This window comes from Eumetopias jubatus, unplaced genomic scaffold (genome assembly GCF_037043125.1).
Source record: "Eumetopias jubatus isolate StellerSeaLion01/CBP00866 unplaced genomic scaffold, mEumJub1_p1.0 scaffold_5, whole genome shotgun sequence".
In the NCBI taxonomy this organism is placed as follows: Eukaryota; Metazoa; Chordata; class Mammalia; order Carnivora; family Otariidae; genus Eumetopias; species Eumetopias jubatus.
Window position 1 is genome coordinate 278,249 of NW_028274811.1, and position 19,658 is coordinate 297,906.

A 19,658-nucleotide genomic window follows, 5' to 3' on the forward strand; every position below is an offset into this window, starting at 1 on the left:
TAAGTCAGCTAGCCATCAGACCTGTAGGCAAAGCGGGGCCGCCAGGCTGGCTTCCTGAGACAAGAGGCGAGTCGTGTTCTGCCTTCTGCCCCATCGCAAGTCTCCCTCAGAATATGCTTCCAGAAGCCCTGAAGGAGCTCCCACACACTCTCGCGGCCAAGGGCCTGCAGTCTCAGGAAAGGCTGCTTGAAGAGGGAGAACGGGTTCCCTCCAGGGTTGTCTGTAGGAGGGGAGTGGCTGCCTTTATACCTGCACGCACACACGGGCCCAGGCTAGTGGCTTCATAAAACAAGAGGAGGGTGAGAGCTGCCTGCTGCACGCTCCTGTTTCTCACTCTGTGTGACGGACGGGAACCATTCCCGAGTCTCTCGTCCTCGAACCCTGTCAAACCCTCCAGTTTCAAGACGAGCAATGCAAGCTAAGTTTCGGTAACTCTATCGCTTGGATTCCTCGTGTTCAGTGGCTGGGTCCGTAAGGATTCCAGACACACAGGGTTCAGTTGTGCTCCGCTCCCCAAACAAGAGGGTGTTTCACAGCAGCCTTCCTTCACAGATCTGTCGCGAAATAGGAGTTGAGTCCAGAGGTGTCTTGGTCCCACTGCCTTTTTCTCCCTGGAAGTTCTGCCGGGATCCACTCCCCAGGTTGGCACACCAGCACGGTTGCAAAGGAGGCCGCGCTGAGGAGAGGCTCCGTGAGGGGAATTAGGCTTCCTTATGAGCTTGTTTCTTCCAAGGCAGGGTTGAGCACTGAGAGTTCCAACCACACCTCGAGGGGTGGTGTGAGCTTCAGGTAGCAAGAGCCGAGGCGATGGGTGCCTGTCTTCCGCATCGGCCTGCCTCTCCCTCGCTTTTACGAACGGGAGCCGTGCGCGAGGCTCTCACACACGGTACACTGTACCCGCCTTCCTCCCTCAGAGAGGTCGGCGCTAGCTAAAGCACGGTTTCTCCACACGGGTCCTGCTTCGAGTTTCTTCGCTAGCAATTAGAGCTGCCGGCAGAAATGCAGGCCTGCTTTCCTGAAACAAGCGGGGAGTCGAGTCCTGCGTTCTGCTGCAGCCAGAGTCTCACTCAGGAAACGGTTTGGGACTGACTTGCAGTGCTCTCACGCTCGCACCCCGGGAAGATGGGATCATTGCCCTGCCTTTCACGCACACCCACTGGAAGAGCTACCACCGCCAGCAAGAGTGACGCTACTCTAGCTACCGCACGGTCCGTCTACACTGCTGCTACTTCGAGTAAGTCCGCTAGCCATCAGGCCTCCAGGCAAAGCGGTGCCGCAAGGCTGGCTTCCTGAGACAAGGGGCGAGTCGTGTTCTGCCTTCTGCCCCATCCCGAGTCTCCCTCAGAATATGCTTCCAGAAGCCCTGGTCATGTTCTCACACACCCTCGCTTCCGAGGGATTGTAGTCTCAGGAAAAGCTACTTGAAGAGGGAGAACGGGTTCCCTCCAGGGTTGTCTGTTCGAGGGGAGTGACTGCCTTTATGCCTGCACGCACACACGGGGCCAGGCGAGAGGCCTCATGAAAAAAGAGGAGGGTGAGAGCTGCCTGCTACACGCTCCTGTTTCTCACTCTGTGTGACGGACGGGAAACGTTCCCGAGTCTCTCGTCCTCGAACCCTGTCAAATCCCTCCAGCCTCAAGGCGAGCAATGCAAGCTAAGTTTCGGTAACTCTATCGCTTGATACCTCGTGGTAAGTGGCTGGGTCCCTAAGGATTCCAGACACACAGGGTTCAGCTGTGCTCTCTTCCCCAAACAAGAGGGCGTTCCAGAGCAGCCTTCTTTCACAGGCCTGCTCGCGAAATAGGAGTTGCGTCGAGAGGTGCCTTGGGCCCACTGCCTCTTTCTCCCTGGAAGTTCTGCCAGGATCCACTCCCCAGGTTGGCACACCGGCACGGTTGAAAATGAGGCCGCGCTGAGGAGAGGCTCGGTGAGGGTAAAGTAGGCTTCCTTATGAGCTTGTTTTTTGCAGGCAGAGTTGAGCACTGAGAGTTCCAACCACACCACGAGGGTTGGTGTGAGCTTCAGGTAGCAAGAGCCGAGGCGATGGGTGCCTGTCTTCGGCACCGGCCTGCCTCTCCCTCGCTTTTACGAACGGGAGCCGTGCGCGAGGCTCTCACACACGGTACACTGTACCGGACTTCCTCCCTCAGAGAGGTCGGCGCTAGCTAAAGCCCGGTTTCTCCACATGGGTCCTGCTTCGAGTTTCTTCGCTAGCATTTAGAGCTGCCGGCAGAAGTGCAGGCCTGCTTTCCTGAAACAAGCGGGGAGTCGAGTCCTGCGTTCTGCCGCAGCCAGAGTCTCACTCAGGAAACGGTTTGGGACCCACTTGCAGTGCTCTCACGCTCGCACCCCGGGAAGATGGGATCATTGCCCTGCCTTTCACGCACACCCACTGGAAGAGCTTCTACCGCCAGCAAGACTGACGCTAGTGTAGCTACCACCCGGTCCCTCTACACTGCTGCTTCTTTGAGTAAGTCAGCTAGCCATCAGACCTCTAGGCAAAGCGGGGCCGCCAGGCTGGCTTCCTGAGACAAGGGGCGATTCGTGTTCTGCCTTCTGCCCCATCGCAAGTCTCCCTCAGAATATGCTTCCAGAAGCCCTGCCCGAGCTCCCACACATTCTCACGGCCAAGGGCCCGCAGTCTCAGGAAAGGCTCCTTGAAGAGGGAGAACGGGTTCCCTCCAGGGTTGTCTGTTCGAGGGGAGTGGCTGCCTTTATACCTGCACGCACACACGGGGCAAGGCGAGTGGCTTCATGAAACAAGAGGAATGTGAGAGCTGCCTGCTACACGCTCCTGTTTCTCACTCGGTGTGACGGTCGTTAACCGTTCCCGAATTTCTCGTACTCGAACCCTGTCAAACCCTCCAGTTTCAAGACGAGCAATGCAAGCTAAATTTCGGTAACTCTATCGCTTGGATTCCTCGTGTTCAGTGGCTGGGTCCGTAAGGATTCCAGACACACAGGGTTCAGTTGTGCTCTGCTCCCCAAACAAGAGGGTGTTTCACAACAGCCTTCCTTCACAGGTCTGTCGCGAAATAGGAGTTGAGTCCAGAGGTGTCTTGGTCCCACTGCCTTTTTCTCCCTGGAAGTTCTGCCGAGATCCACTCCCCAGGTTGGCACACCGGCACGGTTGCAAAGGAGGACGCGCGGAGGAGAGGCTCCGTGAGGGAAAAGTAGGCTTCCGTATGAGCTTGTTTCTTCCAAGGCAGGGTTGAGCACTGAGAGTTCCAACCATACCTCGAGGGGTGGTGTGAGCTTCAGGTAGCAAGAGCCGAGGCGATGGGTGCCTGTCTTCCGCACCGGCCTGCCTCTCCCTCGCTTTTACGAACGGGAGCCGTGCGCGAGGCTCTCACACACGGTACACTGTACCCGCCTTCCTCCCTCAGAGAGGTCGGCGCTAGCTAAAGCACGGATTCTCCACATGGGTCCTGCTTCGAGATTCCTCGCTAGCAATTAGAGTTGCCGGCAGAAATGCAGGCCTGCTTTCCTGAAACAAGGAGGGAGTCGAGTCCTGCGTTCTGCCGCAACCAGAGTCTCGCTCAGGAAACGGTTTGGCACTCACTTGCAGTGCTCTCACGCACGCACCCCGGCAAGATGGGATCATTGCCCTGCCTTTCACGCACACCCACTGGAAGAGCTTCTACCGCCAGCAAGAGTGACGCTAGTGTAGCTACCACCCGGTCCCTCTACACTGCTGCTTCTTTGAGTAAGTCAGCTAGCCATCAGACCTGTAGGCAAAGCGGGGCCGCCAGGCTGGCTTCCTGAGACAAGAGGCGAGTCGTGTTCTGCCTTCTGCCCCATCGCAAGTCTCCCTCAGAATATGCTTCCAGAAGCCCTGAAGGAGCTCCCACACACTCTCGCGGCCAAGGGCCTGCAGTCTCAGGAAAGGCTGCTTGAAGAGGGAGAACGGGTTCCCTCCAGGGTTGTCTGTAGGAGGGGAGTGGCTGCCTTTATACCTGCACGCACACACGGGCCCAGGCTAGTGGCTTCATAAAACAAGAGGAGGGTGAGAGCTGCCTGCTGCACGCTCCTGTTTCTCACTCTGTGTGACGGACGGGAACCATTCCCGAGTCTCTCGTCCTCGAACCCTGTCAAACCCTCCAGTTTCAAGACGAGCAATGCAAGCTAAGTTTCGGTAACTCTATCGCTTGGATTCCTCGTGTTCAGTGGCTGGGTCCGTAAGGATTCCAGACACACAGGGTTCAGTTGTGCTCCGCTCCCCAAACAAGAGGGTGTTTCACAGCAGCCTTCCTTCACAGATCTGTCGCGAAATAGGAGTTGAGTCCAGAGGTGTCTTGGTCCCACTGCCTTTTTCTCCCTGGAAGTTCTGCCGGGATCCACTCCCCAGGTTGGCACACCAGCACGGTTGCAAAGGAGGCCGCGCTGAGGAGAGGCTCCGTGAGGGGAATTAGGCTTCCTTATGAGCTTGTTTCTTCCAAGGCAGGGTTGAGCACTGAGAGTTCCAACCACACCTCGAGGGGTGGTGTGAGCTTCAGGTAGCAAGAGCCGAGGCGATGGGAGCCTGTCTTCCGCACCGGCCTGCCTCTCCCTCGCTTTTACGAACGGGAGCCGTGCGCGAGGCTCTCACACACGGTACACTGTACCCGCCCTCCTCCCTCAGAGAGGTCGGCGCTAGCTAAAGCACGGATTCTCCACACGGGTCCTGCTTCGAGATTCCTCGCTTGCAATTAGAGCTGCCGGCAGAAATGCAGGCCTGCTTTCCTGAAAGAAGCAGGGAGTCGAGTCCTGCGTTCTGCCGCAGCCAGAGTCTCACTCAGTAAACGGTGTGGGACTCACTTGCAGTGCTCTCACGCACGCACCCCGGGAAGATGGGATCATTGCCCTGCCTTTCACGCACACCCACTGGAAGAGCTTCTACCGCCAGCAAGAGTGACGCTAGTGCAGCTACCACCCGGTCCCTCTACACTGCTGCTTCTTTGAGTAAGTGAGCTAGCCATCAGACCTCTAGGCAAAGCGGGGCCGCCAGGCTGGCTTCCTGAGACAAGGGGCGAGTCGTGTTCTGCCTTCTGCCCCATCGCAAGTCTCCCTCAGAATATGCTTCCAGAAGCCCTGGCCGAGCTCCCACACACTCTCGCGGCCAAGGGCCTGCAGTCTCAGGAAAGGCTGCTTGAAGAGGGAGAACGGGTTCCCTCCACGGTTGTCTGTTCGAGGGGAGTGGCTGCCTTTACACCTGCACGCACACACGGGGCCAGGGGAGTGGCCTCATGAAAAAAGAGGAGGGTGAGAGCTGCCTGCTACACGCTCCTGTTTCTCACTCTGTGTGACGGACGGGAAACGTTCCCGAGTCTCTCGTCCTCGAACCCTGTCAAATCCCTCCAGCCTCAAGGCGAGCAATGCAAGCTAAGTTTCGGTAACTCTATCGCTTGATACCTCATGGTAAGTGGCTGGGTCCGTAAGGATTCCAGACACACAGGGTTCAGCTGTGCTCTCTTCCCTAAACAAGAGGGCATTCCAGAGCAGCCTTCTTTCACAGGCCTGCTCGCGAAATAGGAGTTGAGTCGAGAGGTGCCTTGGCCCCCTGCCTCTTTCTCCCTGGAAGTTCTGCCAGGATCCACTCCCCCGGTTCGCACACCGGCACGGTTGAAAATGAGGCTGCGCTGAGCAGAGGCTCGGTGAGGGTAAATTAGGCTTCCTTAGGAGCTTGTTTTTTGCAGGCAGGTTGAGCACTGAGAGTTCCAGCCACACCTCGAGGGTTGGTGTGAGCTTCAGGTAGCAAGAGCCGAGGCGATGGGTGCCTGTGTTCCGCACCGGCCTGCCTCTCCCTCGCTTTTACGAACGGGAGCCCTGCGCGAGGCTCTCACACACGGTACACTGTACCCGCCTTCCTCCCACAGAGAGGTCGGCGCTAGCTAAAGCACGGATTCTACACACGGGTCCTGCTTCGAGCTTCCTCGCTAACAATTAGAGCTGCCGGCAGAAACGCAGGCCTGCTTTTCTGAAACAAGCAGGGAGTCGCGTCCTGCGTTCTGCCGCAACCAGAGTCTCACTCAGGAAACGGTGTGGGACTCACTTGCAGTGCTCTCACGCACGCACCCCGGGAAGATGGGATCATTGCCCTACCTTTCACGCACACCCACTGGAAGAGCTTCTACCGCCAGCAAGAGTGACGCTAGTGTAGCTACCACCCGGTCCCTCTACACTGCTCCTTCTTTGAGTAAGTCAGCTAGCCATCAGACCTCTAGGCAAAGCGGGGCTGCCAGGCTGGCTTCCTGAGACAAGGGGCGAGTCGTGTTCTGCCTTCTGCCCCATCGCAAGTCTCCCTCAGAATATGCTTCCAGAAGCCCTGGCCGAGCTCCCACACACTCTCGCGGCCAAGGGCCTGCAGTCTCAGGAAAGGCGGCTTGAAGAGGGAGAACGGGATCCCTCCACGGTTGTCTGTTCGAGAGGAGTGGCTGCCTTTATACCTGCACGCACACACGGGGCCAGGCGAGTGGCTTCATGAAACAAGAGAAGGGTGAGAGCTGCCTGCTGCACGCCCCTGTTTCTCACTCGGTGTGACGGTCGTGAACCGTTCCCGAGTCTCTCGTCCTCGAACCCTGTCAAATCCCTCCATCTTCAAGACGAGCAATGCAAGCTAAGTTTCGGTATCTCTATCACTTGATGCCTCGTGGTAAGTGGCTGGGTCCGTAAGGATTCCAGACACACAGGTTTCAGCTGTGCTCTCTTCCCTAAACAAGAGGGCGTTCCAGAGCAGCCTTCTTTCACAGGCCTGTTCGCGAAATAGGTGTTGAGTCGAGAGGTGCCTTGGGCCCACTGCCTCTTTCTCCCTGGAAGTTCTGCCGGTATCCACTCCGCAGGTTGGCACACCAGCACGGTTGAAAAGGAGGGCGCGCTGAGGAGAGGCTCCGTGAGGGGAAAGTAGGCTTCCTTATGAGCTTGTTTCTTCCAAGGCAGGGTTGAGCACTGAGAGTTCCAACCACACCACGAGGGGTGGTGTGAGCTTCAGATAGCAAGAGCCGAGGCGATGGGTGCCTGTCTTCCGCACCGGCCTGCCTCTTCTTCGCTTTTACGAACGGGAGCCGTGCGCGAGGCTCTCACACACGGTACACTGTACCCGCCTTCCTCCCTCAGAGAGGTCGGCGCTAGCTAAAGCACGGTTTCTCCACACGGGTCCTGCTTCGAGGTTCTTCGCTAGCAATTAGAGCTGCCGGCGGAAGCAGAGGCCTGCTTTCCTGAAACAAGCGGGGAGTCGAGTCCTGCGTTCTGCCGCAGCCAGAGTCTTACTCAGGAAACGGTTTGGGACTGACTTGCAGGGCTCTCACGCTCGCACCCCGGGAAGATGGGATCATTGCCCTGCCTTTCACGCACACCCACTGGAAGAGCTACCACCGCCAGCAAGAGTGACGCTACTCTAGCTACCACACGGTCCGTCTACACTGCTGCTACTTCGAGTAAGTCCGCTAGCCATCAGGCCTCCAGGGAAAGCGGTGCCGCAAGGCTGGCTTCCTGAGACAAGGGGCGAGTCGTGTTCTGCCTTCTGCCCCATCCCGAGTCTCCCTCAGAATATGCTTCCAGAAGCCCTGGCCATGCTCTCACACACCCTCGTGTCCGAGGGCCTGCAGTCTCAGGAAAATCTACTTGAAGAGGGAGAACGGGTTCCCTCCAGAGTTGTCTGTTCGAGGGGAGTGACTGCCTTTATGCCTGCACGCACACACGGGGCCAGGCGAGAGGCCTCATGAAAAAAGAGGAGGGTGAGAGCTGCCTGCTACACGCTCCTGTTTCTCACTCTGTGTGACGGACGGGAAACGTTCCCGAGTCTCTCGTCCTCGAACCCTGTCAAATCCCTCCAGCCTCAAGGCGAGCAATGCAAGCTAAGTTTCGGTAACTCTATCGCTTGATACCTCGTGGTAAGTGGCTGGGTCCCTAAGGATTCCAGACACACAGGGTTCCGCTGTGCTCTCTTCCCCAAACAAGAGGGCGTTCCAGAGCAGCCTTCTTTCACAGGCCTGCTCGTGAAATAGGAGTTGAGTCGAGAGGTGCCTTGGGCCCACTGCCTCTTTCTTCCTGGAAGTTCTGCCAGGATCCACTCCCCAGGTTGGCACACCGGCACGGTTGAAAATGAGGCCGCGCTGAGGAGAGGCTCGGTGAAGGTAAAGTAGGCATTCTTATGAGGTTGTTTTTTGCAGGCAGGGTTGAGCACTGAGAGTTCCAACCACACCTCGAGGGTTGGTGTGAGCTTCAGGTAGCAAGAGCCGAGGCGATGGGACCCTGTCTTCCGCACCGGCCTGCCTCTCCCTCGCTTTTATGAACGGGAGCCGTGCGCGAGGCTCTCACACACGGTACACTGTACCCGCCCTCCTCCCTCAGAGAGGTCGGCGCTAGCTAAAGGACGGATTCTCCACACGGGTCCTGCTTCGAGATTCCTCGCTTGCAATTAGAGCTGCCGGCAGAAATGCAGGCCTGCTTTCCTGAAACAAGCAGGGAGTCGAGTCCTGCGTTCTGCCGCAGCCAGAGTCTCACTCAGGAAACGGTGTGGGACTCACTTCCAGTGCTCTCACGCACGCACCCCGGGAAGATGGGATCATTGCCCTGCCTTTCACGCGCACCCACTGGAAGAGCTTCTACCGCCAGCAAGAGTGACGCTAGTGTAGCTACCACCCGGTCCCTCTACACTGCTGCTTCTTTGAGTAAGTCAGCTAGCCATCAGACCTCTAGGCAAAGCGGGGCCGCCAGGCTGGCTTCCTGAGACAAGGGGCGAGTCGTGTTCTGCCTTCTGCCCCATCGCAAGTCTCCCTCAGAATATGCTTCCAGAAGCCCTGGCCGAGCTCCCACACACTCTCGCGGCCAAGGGCCTGCAGTCTCAGGAAAAGCAGCTTGAAGAGGGAGAACGGGATCCCTCCACGGTTGTGTGTTCGAGGGGAGTGGCTGCCTTTATACCTGCACGCACACACGGGGCCAGGCGAGTGGCTTCATGAAACAAGAGAAGGGCGAGAGCTTCCTGCTGCACGCCCCTGTTTCTCACTCGGTGTGACGGTCGTGAACCGTTCCCGAGTCTCTCGTCCTCGAACCCTGTCAAATCCCTCCATCTTCAAGACGAGCAATGCAAGCTAAGTTTCGGAAACTCTATCGCTTGGATTGCTCGTGTTCAGTGGCTGGGTCCCTAAGGATTCCAGACACACATGGTTCAGCTGTGCTCTCCTCCCCAAACAGCAGTGTGTTCCAGAGCAGCCTTCCTTCACAGGCCTGCTCGCGAAATAGGAGTTGAGTCGGGAGGTGCCTTGGGCCCACTGCCTCTTTCTCCCTGGAAGTTCTGCCGGTATCCACTCCGCAGGTTGGCACACCGGCACGGTTGCAAAGGAGGCCGCGCTGAGGAGAGGCTCCGTGAGGGGAATTAGGCTTCCTTATGAGCTTGTTTCTTCCAAGGCAGGGTTGAGCACTGAGAGTTCCAACCACACCTCGAGGGGTGGTGTGAGCTTCAGGTAGCAAGACCCGAGGCGATGGGTGCCTGTCTTCCGCATCGGCCTGCCTCTCCCTCGCTTTTACGAACGGGAGCCGTGCGCGAGGCTCTCACACACGGTACACTGTACCCGCCTTCCTCCCTCAGAGAGGTCGGCGCTAGCTAAAGCACGGTTTCTCCACACGGGTCCTGCTTCGAGTTTCTTCGCTAGCAATTAGAGCTGCCGGCAGAAATGCAGGCCTGCTTTCCTGAAACAAGCGGGGAGTCGAGTCCTGCGTTCTGCCGCAGCCAGAGTCTCACTCAGGAAACGGTTTGGGACTGACTTGCAGTGCTCTCACGCTCGCACCCCGGGAAGATGGGATCATTGCCCTGCCTTTCACGCACACCCACTGGAAGAGCTACCACCGCCAGCAAGAGTGACGCTACTCTAGCTACCACACGGTCCGTCTACACTGCTGCTACTTCGAGTAAGTCCGCTAGCCATCAGGCCTCCAGGCAAAGCGGTGCCGCAAGGCTGGCTTCCTGAGACAAGGGGCGAGTCGTGTTCTGCCTTCTGCCCCATCCCGAGTCTCCCTCAGAATATGCTTCCAGAAGCCCTGGTCATGTTCTCACACACCCTCGCTTCCGAGGGATTGTAGTCTCAGGAAAAGCTACTTGAAGAGGGAGAACGGGTTCCCTCCAGGGTTGTCTGTTCGAGGGGAGTGACTGCCTTTATGCCTGCACGCACACACGGGGCCAGGCGAGAGGCCTCATGAAAAAAGAGGAGGGTGAGAGCTGCCTGCTACACGCTCCTGTTTCTCACTCTGTGTGACGGACGGGAAACGTTCCCGAGTCTCTCGTCCTCGAACCCTGTCAAATCCCTCCAGCCTCAAGGCGAGCAATGCAAGCTACGTTTCGGTAACTCTATCGCTTGATACCTCGTGGTAAGTGGCTGGGTCCCTAAGGATTCCAGACACACAGGGTTCAGCTGTGCTCTCTTCCCCAAACAAGAGGGCGTTCCAGAGCAGCCTTCTTTCACAGGCCTGCTCGCGAAATAGGAGTTGCGTCGAGAGGTGCCTTGGGCCCACTGCCTCTTTCTCCCTGGAAGTTCTGCCAGGATCCACTCCCCAGGTTGGCACACCGGCACGGTTGAAAATGAGGCCGCGCTGAGGAGAGGCTCGGTGAGGGTAAAGTAGGCTTCCTTATGAGCTTGTTTTTTGCAGGCAGAGTTGAGCACTGAGAGTTCCAACCACACCACGAGGGTTGGTGTGAGCTTCAGGTAGCAAGAGCCGAGGCGATGGGTGCCTGTCTTCCGCACCGGCCTGCCTCTCCCTCGCTTTTACGAACGGGAGCCGTGCGCGAGGCTCTCACACACGGTACACTGTACCGGACTTCCTCCCTCAGAGAGGTCGGCGCTAGCTAAACCCCGGTTTCTCCACATGGGTCCTGCTTCGAGTTTCTTCGCTAGCATTTAGAGCTGCCGGCAGAAGTGCAGGCCTGCTTTCCTGAAACAAGCGGGGAGTCGAGTCCTGCGTTCTGCCGCAGCCAGAGTCTCACTCAGGAAACGGTTTGGGACCCACTTGCAGTGCTCTCACGCTCGCACCCCGGGAAGATGGGATCATTGCCCTGCCTTTCACGCACACCCACTGGAAGAGCTTCTACCGCCAGCAAGACTGACGCTAGTGTAGCTACCACCCGGTCCCTCTACACTGCTGCTTCTTTGAGTAAGTCAGCTAGCCATCAGACCTCTAGGCAAAGCGGGGCCGCCAGGCTGGCTTCCTGAGACAAGGGGCGATTCGTGTTCTGCCTTCTGCCCCATCGCAAGTCTCCCTCAGAATATGCTTCCAGAAGCCCTGCCCGAGCTCCCACACATTCTCACGGCCAAGGGCCCGCAGTCTCAGGAAAGGCTCCTTGAAGAGGGAGAACAGGTTCCCTCCAGGGTTGTCTGTTCGAGGGGAGTGGCTGCCTTTATACCTGCACGCACACACGGGGCAAGGCGAGTGGCTTCATGAAACAAGAGGAATGTGAGAGCTGCCTGCTACACGCTCCTGTTTCTCACTCGGTGTGACGGTCGTTAACCGTTCCGGAATTTCTCGTACTCGAACCCTGTCAAACCCTCCAGTTTCAAGACGAGCAATGCAAGCTAAATTTCGGTAACTCTATCGCTTGGATTCCTCGTGTTCAGTGGCTGGGTCCGTAAGGATTCCAGACACACAGGGTTCAGTTGTGCTCTGCTCCCCAAACAAGAGGGTGTTTCACAACAGCCTTCCTTCACAGGTCTGTCGCGAAATAGGAGTTGAGTCCAGAGGTGTCTTGGTCCCACTGCCTTTTTCTCCCTGGAAGTTCTGCCGAGATCCACTCCCCAGGTTGGCACACCGGCACGGTTGCAAAGGAGGACGCGCGGAGGAGAGGCTCCGTGAGGGAAAAGTAGGCTTCCGTATGAGCTTGTTTCTTCCAAGGCAGGGTTGAGCACTGAGAGTTTCAACCATACCTCGAGGGGTGGTGTGAGCTTCAGGTAGCAAGAGCCGAGGCGATGGGTGCCTGTCTTCCGCACCGGCCTGCCTCTCCCTCGCTTTTACGAACGGGAGCCGTGCGCGAGGCTCTCACACACGGTACACTGTACCCGCCTTCCTCCCTCAGAGAGGTCGGCGCTAGCTAAAGCACGGATTCTCCACATGGGTCCTGCTTCGATATTCCTCGCTAGCAATTAGAGTTGCCGGCAGAAATGCAGGCCTGCTTTCCTGAAACAAGGAGGGAGTCGAGTCCTGCGTTCTGCCGCAACCAGAGTCTCGCTCAGGAAACGGTTTGGCACTCACTTGCAGTGCTCTCACGCACGCACCCCGGCAAGATGGGATCATTGCCCTGCCTTTCACGCACACCCACTGGAAGAGCTTCTACCGCCAGCAAGAGTGACGCTAGTGTACCTACCACCCGGTCCCTCTACACTGCTGCTTCTTTGAGTAAGTCAGCTAGCCATCAGACCTGTAGGCAAAGCGGGGCCGCCAGGCTGGCTTCCTGAGACAAGAGGCGAGTCGTGTTCTGCCTTCTGCCCCATCGCAAGTCTCCCTCAGAATATGCTTCCAGAAGCCCTGAGCGAGCTCCCACACACTCTCGCGGCCAAGGGCCTGCAGTCTCAGGAAAGGCTGCTTGAAGAGGGAGAACGAGTTCCCTCCAGGGTTGTCTGTAGGAGGGGAGTGGCTGCCTTTATACCTGCACGCACACACGGGCCCAGGCTAGTGGCTTCATAAAACAAGAGGAGGGTGAGAGCTGCCTGCTGCACGCTCCTGTTTCTCACTCTGTGTGACGGACGGGAACCATTCCCGAGTCTCTCGTCCTCGAACCCTGTCAAACCCTCCAGTTTCAAGACGAGCAATGCAAGCTAAGTTTCGGTAACTCTATCGCTTGGATTCCTCGTGTTCAGTGGCTGGGTCCGTAAGGATTCCAGACACACAGGGTTCAGTTGTGCTCCGCTCCCCAAACAAGAGGGTGTTTCACAGCAGCCTTCCTTCACAGGTCTGTCGCGAAATAGGAGTTGAGTCCAGAGGTGTCTTGGTCCCACTGCCTTTTTCTCCCTGGAAGTTCTGCCGGGATCCACTCCCCAGGTTGGCACACCAGCACGGTTGCAAAGGAGGCCGCGCTGAGGAGAGGCTCCGTGAGGGGAATTAGGCTTCCTTATGAGCTTGTTTCTTCCAAGGCAGGGTTGAGCACTGAGAGTTCCAACCACACCTCGAGGGGTGGTGTGAGCTTCAGGTAGCAAGAGCCGAGGCGATGGGTGCCTGTCTTCCGCATCGGCCTGCCTCTCCCTCGCTTTTACGAACGGGAGCCGTGCGCGAGGCTCTCACACACGGTACACTGTACCCGCCTTCCTCCCTCAGAGAGGTCGGCGCTAGCTAAAGCACGGTTTCTCCACACGGGTCCTGCTTCGAGTTTCTTCGCTAGCAATTAGAGCTGCCGGCAGAAATGCAGGCCTGCTTTCCTGAAACAAGCGGGGAGTCGAGTCCTGCGTTCTGCCGCAGCCAGAGTCTCACTCAGGAAACGGTTTGGGACTGACTTGCAGTGCTCTCACGCTCGCACCCCGGGAAGATGGGATCATTGCCCTGCCTTTCACGCACACCCACTGGAAGAGCTACCACCGCCAGCAAGAGTGACGCTACTCTAGCTACCACACGGTCCGTCTACACTGCTGCTACTTCGAGTAAGTCCGCTAGCCATCAGGCCTCCAGGCAAAGCGGTGCCGCAAGGCTGGCTTCCTGAGACAAGGGGCGAGTCGTGTTCTGCCTTCTGCCCCATCCCGAGTCTCCCTCAGAATATGCTTCCAGAAGCCCTGGTCATGTTCTCACACACCCTCGCTTCCGAGGGATTGTAGTCTCAGGAAAAGCTACTTGAAGAGGGAGAACGGGTTCCCTCCAGGGTTGTCTGTTCGAGGGGAGTGACTGCCTTTATGCCTGCACGCACACACGGGGCCAGGCGAGAGGCCTCATGAAAAAAGAGGAGGGTGAGAGCTGCCTGCTACACGCTCCTGTTTCTCACTCTGTGTGACGGACGGGAAACGTTCCCGAGTCTCTCGTCCTCGAACCCTGTCAAATCCCTCCAGCCTCAAGGCGAGCAATGCAAGCTACGTTTCGGTAACTCTATCGCTTGATACCTCGTGGTAAGTGGCTGGGTCCCTAAGGATTCCAGACACACAGGGTTCAGCTGTGCTCTCTTCCCCAAACAAGAGGGCGTTCCAGAGCAGCCTTCTTTCACAGGCCTGCTCGCGAAATAGGAGTTGCGTCGAGAGGTGCCTTGGGCCCACTGCCTCTTTCTCCCTGGAAGTTCTGCCAGGATCCACTCCCCAGGTTGGCACACCGGCACGGTTGAAAATGAGGCCGCGCTGAGGAGAGGCTCGGTGAGGGTAAAGTAGGCTTCCTTATGAGCTTGTTTTTGCAGGCAGAGTTGAGCACTGAGAGTTCCAACCACACCACGAGGGTTGGTGTGAGCTTCAGGTAGCAAGAGCCGAGGCGATGGGTGCCTGTCTTCCGCACCGGCCTGCCTCTCCCTCGCTTTTACGAACGGGAGCCGTGCGCGAGGCTCTCACACACGGTACACTGTACCGGACTTCCTCCCTCAGAGAGGTGGGCGCTAGCTAAAGCCCGGTTTCTCCACATGGGTCCTGCTTCGAGTTTCTTCGCTAGCATTTAGAGCTGCCGGCAGAAGTGCAGGCCTGCTTTCCTGAAACAAGCGGGGAGTCGAGTCCTGCGTTCTGCCGCAGCCAGAGTCTCACTCAGGAAACGGTTTGGGACCCACTTGCAGTGCTCTCACGCTCGCACCCCGGGAAGATGGGATCATTGCCCTGCCTTTCACGCACACCCACTGGAAGAGCTTCTACCGCCAGCAAGACTGACGCTAGTGTAGCTACCACCCGGTCCCTCTACACTGCTGCTTCTTTGAGTAAGTCAGCTAGCCATCAGACCTCTAGGCAAAGCGGGGCCGCCAGGCTGGCTTCCTGAGACAAGGGGCGATTCGTGTTCTGCCTTCTGCCCCATCGCAAGTCTCCCTCAGAATATGCTTCCAGAAGCCCTGCCCGAGCTCCCACACATTCTCACGGCCAAGGGCCCGCAGTCTCAGGAAAGGCTCCTTGAAGAGGGAGAACGGGTTCCCTCCAGGGTTGTCTGTTCGAGGGGAGTGGATGCCTTTATACCTGCACGCACACACGGGGCAAGGCGAGTGGCTTCATGAAACGAGAGGAATGTGAGAGCTGCCTGCTACACGCTCCTGTTTCTCACTCGGTGTGACGGTCGTTAACCGTTCCGGAATTTCTCGTACTCGAACCCTGTCAAACCCTCCAGTTTCAAGACGAGCAATGCAAGCTAAATTTCGGGAACTCTATCGCTTGGATTCCTCGTGTTCAGTGGCTGGGGCGGTAAGGATTCCAGACACACAGGGTTCAGTTGTGCTCTGCTCCCCAAACAAGAGGGTGTTTCACAACAGCCTTCCTTCACAGGTCTGTCGCGAAATAGGAGTTGAGTCCAGAGGTGTCTTGGTCCCACTGCCTTTTTCTCCCTGGAAGTTCTGCCGAGATCCACTCCCCAGGTTGGCACACCGGCACGGTTGCAAAGGAGGACGCGCGGAGGAGAGGCTCCGTGAGGGAAAAGTAGGCTTCCGTATGAGCTTGTTTCTTCCAAGGCAGGGTTGAGCACTGAGAGTTCCAACCATACCTCGAGGGGTGGTGTGAGCTTCAGGTAGCAAGAGCCGAGGCGATGGGTGCCTGTCTTCCGCACCGGCCTGCCTCTCCCTCGCTTTTACGAACGGGAGCCGTGCGCGAGGCTCTCACACACGGTACACTGTACCCGCCTTCCTCCCTCAGAGAGGTCGGCGCTAGCTAAAGCACGGATTCTCCACATGGGTCCTGCTTCGAGATTCCTCGCTAGCAATTAGAGTTGCCGGCAGAAATGCAGGCCTGCTTTCCTGAAACAAGGAGGGAGTCGAGTCCTGCGTTCTGCCGCAACCAGAGTCTCGCTCAGGAAACGGTTTGGAACTCACTTGCAGTGCTCTCTCGCACGCACCCCGGCAAGATGGGATCATTGCCCTGCCTTTCACGCACACCCACTGGAAGAGCTTCTACCGCCAGCAAGAGTGACGCTAGTGTACCTACCACCCGGTCCCTCTACACTGCTGCTTCTTTGAGTAAGTCAGCTAGCCATCAGACCTGTAGGCAAAGCGGGGCCGCCAGGCTGGCTTCCTGAGACAAGAGGCGAGTCGTGTTCTGCCTTGTGCCCCATCGCGAGTCTCCCTCAGAATATGCTTCCAGAAGCCCTGAGCGAGCTCCCACACACTCTCGCGGCCAAGGGCCTGCAGTCTCAGGAAAGGCTGCTTGAAGAGGGAGAACGGGTTCCCTCCAGGGTTGTCTGTTGGAGGGGAGTGGCTGCCTTTATACCTGCACGCACACACGGGCCCAGGCTAGTGGCTTCATAAAACAAGAGGAGGGTGAGAGCTGCCTGCTGCACGCTCCTGTTTCTCACTCTGTGTGACGGACGGGAACCATTCCCGAGTCTCTCGTCCTCGAACCCTGTCAAACCCTCCAGTTTCAAGACGAGCAATGCAAGCTAAGTTTCGGTAACTCTATCGCTTGGATTCCTCGTGTTCAGTGGCTGGGTCCGTAAGGATTCCAGACACACAGGGTTCAGTTGTGCTCCGCTCCCCAAACAAGAGGGTGTTTCACAGCAGCCTTCCTTCACAGGTCTGTCGCGAAATAGGAGTTGAGTCCAGAGGTGTCTTGGTCCCACTGCCTTTTTCTCCCTGGAAGTTCTGCCGGGATCCACTCCCCAGGTTGGCACACCAGCACGGTTGCAAAGGAGGCCGCGCTGAGGAGAGGCTCCGTGAGGGGAATTAGGCTTCCTTATGAGCTTGTTTCTTCCAAGGCAGGGTTGAGCACTGAGAGTTCCAACCACACCTCGAGGGGTGGTGTGAGCTTCAGGTAGCAAGAGCCGAGGCGATGGGTGCCTGTCTTCCGCATCGGCCTGCCTCTCCCTCGCTTTTACGAACGGGAGCCGTGCGCGAGGCTCTCACACACGGTACACTGTACCCGCCTTCCTCCCTCAGAGAGGTCGGCGCTAGCTAAAGCACGGTTTCTCCACACGGGTCCTGCTTCGAGTTTCTTCGCTAGCAATTAGAGCTGCCGGCAGAAATGCAGGCCTGCTTTCCTGAAACAAGCGGGGAGTCGAGTCCTGCGTTCTGCCGCAGCCAGAGTCTCACTCAGGAAACGGTTTGGGACTGACTTGCAGTGCTCTCACGCTCGCACCCCGGGAAGATGGGATCATTGCCCTGCCTTTCACGCACACCCACTGGAAGAGCTACCACCGCCAGCAAGAGTGACGCTACTCTAGCTACCGCACGGTCCGTCTACACTGCTGCTACTTCGAGTAAGTCCGCTAGCCATCAGGCCTCCAGGCAAAGCGGTGCCGCAAGGCTGGCTTCCTGAGACAAGGGGCGAGTCGTGTTCTGCCTTCTGCCCCATCCCGAGTCTCCCTCAGAATATGCTTCCAGAAGCCCTGGTCATGTTCTCACACACCCTCGCTTCCGAGGGATTGTAGTCTCAGGAAAAGCTACTTGAAGAGGGAGAACGGGTTCCCTCCAGGGTTGTCTGTTCGAGGGGAGTGACTGCCTTTATGCCTGCACGCACACACGGGGCCAGGCGAGAGGCCTCATGAAAAAAGAGGAGGGTGAGAGCTGCCTGCTACACGCTCCTGTTTCTCACTCTGTGTGACGGACGGGAAACGTTCCCGAGTCTCTCGTCCTCGAACCCTGTCAAATCCCTCCAGCCTCAAGGCGAGCAATGCAAGCTACGTTTCGGTAACTCTATCGCTTGATACCTCGTGGTAAGTGGCTGGGTCCCTAAGGATTCCAGACACACAGGGTTCAGCTGTGCTCTCTTCCCCAAACAAGAGGGCGTTCCAGAGCAGCCTTCTTTCACAGGCCTGCTCGCGAAATAGGAGTTGCGTCGAGAGGTGCCTTGGGCCCACTGCCTCTTTCTCCCTGGAAGTTCTGCCAGGATCCACTCCCCAGGTTGGCACACCGGCACGGTTGAAAATGAGGCCGCGCTGAGGAGAGGCTCGGTGAGGGTAAAGTAGGCTTCCTTATGAGCTTGTTTTTTGCAGGCAGAGTTGAGCACTGAGAGTTCCAACCACACCACGAGGGTTGGTGTGAGCTTCAGGTAGCAAGAGCCGAGGCGATGGGTGCCTGTCTTCCGCACCGGCCTGCCTCTCCCTCGCTTTTACGAACGGGAGCCGTGCGCGAGGCTCTCACACACGGTACACTGTACCGGACTTCCTCCCTCAGAGAGGTCGGCGCTAGCTAAAGCCCGGTTTCTCCACATGGGTCCTGCTTCGAGTTTCTTCGCTAGCATTTAGAGCTGCCGGCAGAAGTGCAGGCCTGCTTTCCTGAAACAAGCGGGGAGTCGAGTCCTGCGTTCTCCCGCAGCCAGAGTCTCACTCAGGAAACGGTTTGGGACCCACTTGCAGTGCTCTCACGCTCGCACCCCGGGAAGATGGGATCATTGCCCTGCCTTTCACGCACACCCACTGGAAGAGCTTCTACCGCCAGCAAGACTGACGCTAGTGTAGCTACCACCCGGTCCCTCTACACTGCTGCTTCTTTGAGTAAGTCAGCTAGCCATCAGACCTCTAGGCAAAGCGGGGCCGCCAGGCTGGCTTCCTGAGACAAGGGGCGATTCGTGTTCTGCCTTCTGCCCCATCGCAAGTCTCCCTCAGAATATGCTTCCAGAAGCCCTGCCCGAGCTCCCACACATTCTCACGGCCAAGGGCCCGCAGTCTCAGGAAAGGCTCCTTGAAGAGGGAGAACGGGTTCCCTCCAGGGTTGTCTGTTCGAGGGGAGTGGATGCCTTTATACCTGCACGCACACACGGGGCAAGGCGAGTGGCTTCATGAAACGAGAGGAATGTGAGAGCTGCCTGCTACACGCTCCTGTTTCTCACTCGGTGTGACGGTCGTTAACCGTTCCGGAATTTCTCGTACTCGAACCCTGTCAAACCCTCCAGTTTCAAGACGAGCAATGCAAGCTAAATTTCGGGAACTCTATCGCTTGGATTCCTCGTGTTCAGTGGCTGGGGCGGTAAGGATTCCAGACACACAGGGTTCAGTTGTGCTCTGCTCCCCAAACAAGAGGGTGTTTCACAACAGCCTTCCTTCACAGGTCTGTCGCGAAATAGGAGTTGAGTCCAGAGGTGTCTTGGTCCCACTGCCTTTTTCTCCCTGGAAGTTCTGCCGAGATCCACTCCCCAGGTTGGCACACCGGCACGGTTGCAAAGGAGGACGCGCGGAGGAGAGGCTCCGTGAGGGAAAAGTAGGCTTCCGTATGAGCTTGTTTCTTCCAAGGCAGGGTTGAGCACTGAGAGTTCCAACCATACCTCGAGGGGTGGTGTGAGCTTCAGGTAGCAAGAGCCGAGGCGATGGGTGCCTGTCTTCCGCACCGGCCTGCCTCTCCCTCGCTTTTACGAACGGGAGCCGTGCGCGAGGCTCTCACACACGGTACACTGTACCCGCCTTCCTCCCTCAGAGAGGTCGGCGCTAGCTAAAGCACGGATTCTCCACATGGGTCCTGCTTCGAGATTCCTCGCTAGCAATTAGAGTTGCCGGCAGAAATGCAGGCCTGCTTTCCTGAAACAAGGAGGGAGTCGAGTCCTGCGTTCTGCCGCAACCAGAGTCTCGCTCAGGAAACGGTTTGGAACTCACTTGCAGTGCTCTCTCGCACGCACCCCGGCAAG